Source organism: Teleopsis dalmanni, chromosome 2 (genome assembly GCF_002237135.1).
Source record: "Teleopsis dalmanni isolate 2A chromosome 2, ASM223713v2, whole genome shotgun sequence".
Lineage (NCBI taxonomy): Eukaryota > Metazoa > Arthropoda > Insecta > Diptera > Diopsidae > Teleopsis > Teleopsis dalmanni.
Genome location: NC_051847.1, coordinates 115550559 through 115556759, shown reverse-complemented (window position 1 = coordinate 115556759; position 6201 = coordinate 115550559).

The following is a 6201-nucleotide window of genomic DNA, read 5'->3' as shown; positions in this document are numbered from 1 at the left end:
TCTGTGAAAAAATATTTCACAATAATGGAAAAGTTTAGGACATTTAGGACATAAAATGCAACTAGAAACGTTTTTTATACCGAAAAGAAAGCAACAGATATGTTACGTAACTGGATCCAACCCACAGTAGACATAAAAACCAATAATTCATTAAAACCAGGCAATGCAGTATAATTGGCCACTATACATGTTACCATATATGTACATCGATTACTAAAAAAAGTCACCGTACCTTTTTTTGCAAACAGTATTTTATTTAATTTCTGTCTGATTCTAAAGAAACCGATTTTACTAAAATGCATAGTTATGTTTGAATTTCGAACTAAATGTATTTTACATATTTAAAGACGCCTTAATATTTGTATATAGAATGAATGGGTTTATGTACAGAATGAATTGGTTTGTATCCAGACTAATATTAAGAGAAATGATTATATTTGAAAAAAAAAAGCATTTTGTATACTATAACAAACCGATATGACCACCTTGCACATCTATTTCGATTTCGATTTTATATGAGAAAATAATACGTTTTTATTTCACTAAAAGTTTCAAACTTTTTCATAAAAGTTGATTTAATGAATTATTTCCTTTTTTTGTATTTTTTTTGCCCTTAAAATATAAACAATTTTGCGTATAGCGGAAGAATTTATTTCTCAATCGCTTGTTTCTGAAGTGCCTCGGCAAAACTGCCGTATTTTGTCAGTTTTACACATGAAAAATATTTATGTTGATGTATAAATAATTTTCCACTTAATTCGATGCTTAACTCTTCCTACTCCCACTTGAAATCTGAAAGAAAATATTTATAAAATTCAAAACGTGCTCTTGTTTTAATTTATTGGTTTATACATAAATTGAAGTGAAAAGTCTTCATTATTTCATCCAAGAAATACCGCCTGAAGACAATATTACAAGTGAACAATCCAAAAAAATCTAAATTTGCTTCTCTTTTGATAGTAATTCGATGCTCTCTGTTTGTACCACGATTGCCCACACAACTTGTCCTCTATTTTACTCTTTCCGATTGAATTGAAATTATTTGGAAGCATTTATTATGCAAATGACGTAAAACGCTAACAATTCGAGTATAACAAATAACAGATGGCGAAAAGGTAAACACCGACTAGTATCAGTCCATGCATGACATTGAAGTACGAGTTTAAAACTGCAGATAAAAAAATTATTAGTTAATCGGTCTGATAGACTACAAGATATCCTACGCTGTTTATGTTACTTTTATAGAAATAGTATATATAATATATATTTGTGCAATATATATTAGAATGGATCTAAAAATTATACAACCAGGGGTTTTGCTTAATCTATATGTATCGCTTATTAAGCAGCTAGTTCTGTATATGTAGTTGAGATTTAAGAGTATCTCTTCGTATTCGTCCTATTACTTAGACTGTTTTAATCGTAGCTTTAACTTTCTTACTTTCTTGTTATTTTTGTTATTAATTTTACGAGTACATATGTGTCATGCTCCTACTATATGCAGATATAGTCAAATGCCAACTGTAGGGTAATAAACAACTACGCAAAAAGCTTTAGGTATATGTTTAATTGAGAGAAGTTGCACAGCTTGGATTATTATATTGAAAAAAAAACTGCAAATAATATGTTCATTTTCGATTATGCACTTAACTAATTGCGTTGACTTTCATATGTTCAAGTTAAAATTGTTTCAGTTTATTTTGTTGTTTTTAATTAAAAATTGTATAACTTCTGATATGACATCATAATTGTACTACGCATTGTAGTAACATGTTTTCTGGTACTCTGAAGTGCAGAGAAATTTTGTTTCACAGCCTTCATATGACCTTACCAAAATTAATTTAGACCCAAAGTTTGCAAATGACCTTAAAGTTCATTCTTATATTATGTTATTATATTTTATATATCTTTCACACACATTTGTGTACTATTTTAAATCTACATTAAAACACATAGTTCAATACAAGAGTTTTTTTCACTTCTTAATACTAAAAATGATTTTCCTTACATTAATAGGACTCTAGATAATATTCCTAACGAAATAAAATCTAATACATTTTGAACCGAAAAACCAGACTAGATCAAACTAGACAAATCACTAGATCATTTTGACTGTCTTGCTTTTCGTATGAGAAAAATCATTATGAATGATTCTAAAGCCATTATCGACTTTCCTTAGCCCATTGAATAAAACGATTATGAGAGAAGTTGTTATTATAACCACATCCCTTTGAGAAAAAAATTTTTCGTTGCATTTATTGAAAAATTATTTTTACCTATTTTTTCACATTCAACGTGAATGGAACCTAGCCCACTTGAAATGCAAAGCCGATTTTATTAATCCTACCGCTAATCCTACCGTTAAATGCTTTTTATATGCTAATTAACAACAATTTGGTAAGTTCGGTAAGGTAAAGATCAAAGGAAAGATACTTTATAATGCTTTTTACTTTTTCGAAGTTCCTTTCCTATTGTTTATGTGTATTGATTGTTTTTGGTTAATCTTTCATTTAATTGAGACCAACAAAACTTGTGTCTAATTGAACAAATTAAATTCCTGAAGGTTATTTTCAACGATAATCGGAATAACTGAATAAAGAATGACCCACCATCTATACTAGTTAAATTTTGGCAATTTTTGCATAAACTCACGTTTACACTGACACAAAGATATTTGTTCGTAAATTCGAAAATATACGTAGTTGCATTCGAACTTGTTAAAAACTTGTTAAAATCTAGGTAGTGTGGACATCAAGTAAATTAATAATATAAATAATGTTTGTGTTTCAATAAATTGATTAATTCCATATAAAAGCGAGACATGTAGTTCTATCCATTTATTATATTTATTTATTTTTGTAATATTGTTATTTTTAAAATTTATTATATCTTTATGTATTTCTTATAAAGGATTTGCTTGATTGATCCTTTTAAATATAGTGTAATGCATTTATTTTCATTTTTTTTTTTGCAACATTTTTCTGATAATGACATATTTTATTGTTACATAAAGGGATACCGGAGATGATACAAAGAAAACTGATAAAGTACGACCACATACCATTGATGAAGACGATGAAGTAAAAGAAAAATTAATGAATAATGATGTAGATCAGGGCTGTCCAGACCAGATGCGATTGGGGGCCGCAGAAACAAATACACAGGTATATACTTGTTTTTGACAAAAATAAAAATACGGTTATAATGTTAAATTTACTTTTATTAATTTATCAATTTAAATTTATTTATTTGTTATAAAAATTAATATTTATAATATTTATCATAAAAATAAAATAATGTAGTTTTATCAGTACACCAATAGAAAATTTGCGTAATTGTAGTAGATTAAAAACATATCGCTTTACCGCACAAACTTTAGCCACATTATGCCCGTGGGCAGTACTTTGTACAGTCCTGATATAGATAAAAAAGTTGATACTCTACAGGAGCTCTACCAAAGGAGCTACTCAAAGAATGAAGATAATGATGCATTAGATGATAATGAAGCACATTATGCTGCAGAAGAAGTCAATACAGAAGAGACTGAAGTAAATAAATAAAATTAAGCCATATAAAACCCATAAATAATGTCAATTTTTAGGAAACTGCTTCCATAACTCCAAAAGGTGTTCAAAAGCGTCGAATGCGTATAGATCAGTGCTAAACGCTAAGAGTTTTATTTCAGCTTATACTTATAAATCCAAAAAAAGTTTATAGAGATAAAACTTTTGCATTCGTCATCGCAAATAGTCGACACCGGCTGCACATACAGAAAAGCTTTTCTACAATTAACCACGGAATTATTCTAAAAATTGTAACTTAGATAAAAAGTAATTACAAATTTAAATTAAGTTAAAATTTTATTTTAAAATTTAGTAGTAAATATTTTATGGCCTTTTTTTAGTTTTGGTTTTTGAATAATGTTCTCATTTTAGTATAAAATGATCTGTACTTGCATTTTTTTCTACATATTAAGTTAATATTTTTTCAAAAAAAGTTAAGCTAATTAAAAATAAAATACATTTTTTGTTTTTTAATTTTTATTAATTCATAAAAGGTATTTCACAAAAAAGTATTTGCAAGATTTAAGTTCAAAATAATTATGTACTTCAATTTTAGAAACATATATATAACATGTATATATAAACATTAAATTTCTAATATTAGACTAATCATTAACATCATAAACATTTATTTAAACAATAATCTCTCTTATTTTTATTAACTCATATATGCTTCAGTATTATTATTAACACAATAGAATTCTAAAAGCAAAACAATATAAACTTTTAGAAAAGTTGGTTGACGTTTGATTTCAGCATGAATCTTTCTTCCTATGTTCTATCCAATCTATGGACATGCATAATAAATGCTGAACTTTAATAGTTTAGATACTCCAGTATTTATATTTTCATTATTAAAGTTACTCTTATAAACTATATAAAAACTAGTGATATTCATACATGAAATATAAATATTTTACTTATATAAAAAAAAATTATATAACACATATATTTTTTTTAATAGTAATGAAGAAATACAAAATATATAAATAGCCTTTAAAAAATTTATTTAAATTATATTATTTATATATAATTATTATTATTATTCCATACTCCATTAGCAACTTAAAGAGTCTACAAAACTTTTCCACTGGTTTCTATTTTGTGGTATTCCTCTCAACTCGTTAAACGATTTGCCCGTCTCATGCTGCACTCCAGGTCATTGCAGGTCTGCCTCTGCGCCTAGTCTCCTGGAGATTCCAAGTAAGTGCAGCATGCGCGATATCTTCATAAGGCGTACGCAGTGTGTGTCCAATCCAACCATACTTCTTTCTTCTTATATCGCTTTTGACGTTTGTTTGGTGCGTTATTCTCCATAACTCTTCAGTTGAAATCCGTCTAGGCCACCATATGCCTAATATGTTGCCCAGTCATCGATTGATAAATGATTGCAATCTTCTTTCGATTTTGAAGTTAGCAAGCCAGGTTTCCGATCCATATAGGCGTACCGATTTGACGCAAGCGTTAAAAATTTTTACCTTGGTGTTGGTGTAATATTGTTTATATACAGGTGTGTAAATTAATTTCTTCCGCTTTTAATTAAACTTAACTAAATTATTATTAAATTCTTGCTTGCATCGAATTGGATTATTTTTTCTTTTTGTAAGAACTGATGGAGAATTCTCTTACTTTCAATTAAACTTAATTGCTAACAAAAGCTTTACTTGCGTTTAGTATCATTCCTTGTCCGTATTGCGGGAACTGATGGTACCTGTGGTGATGGTATAGAAATTGCGAAATTTCACTCGTAGCAAATGTAGATTTTCTTGTTTGAGTAGCAGCGTCAATAGGTATAAACCAATAATCACTATTATGCTGAGCACGCTCTGTTGGACTTCTAGTTGCATCAGTGACGAGAACTACATTAGAATATAAGCGTCGTTACTGGGACCAGGTGCCGATGGTACAACCGTCTTTTGGTTATACTGTAAACTTTTGAACTTTTTTAATTCGTTTGGTTTTTGCAAAAGTTTGGAAAAACAGCGTTAAAAAACAAAAGAAATTTTTAAAAATATAACGGTTCTGCATTAGTTCACACTACACCTTAAATATCAATAGTTTCAATTCTTCACAAACTTACACATATGCGAGTTTATATTTGAAATTCCTATCTTATTAATTTATATACGATAATGTGAATATTAGAATAATATAGTATTAAAATAAATATATAGTAAAATTGATGATATTTTACATAAATAGAGATTGGAACCAAGAGATCTTATCAAAGTCTTGCAAGTGCAGGTGAGATTAGGTTGTAGTGACGGCTTTGTGCCCAAAGCTTACTTTAGTTCAAATATTGGTCCATTATGGATCCACAGGACCAGCGTTTGTACATGCGTCGACTAGCGGTCAGCGTACGAGCAACTTGGAAAGACACGACTTCCGCATTAGATAAAGATGAACAAAGTGATAATTCTATGAAATTGACTAAGTTTTGTTACGTCGGTAAGAAAATAGGCCTTGAAGATTAAAGATCTTCTTGCTAAAGATGGACACTGACACATGTGGTTGAGCACAGTCCTGCTCAACCGCAGAGCCACAACCTTGACAAAATTCATTATACGGTAGATCTAGCTTCATAGTATATCTTCCTATTACGTAGTGAATCGGCAGGATAGATACCGTATTACTAAGT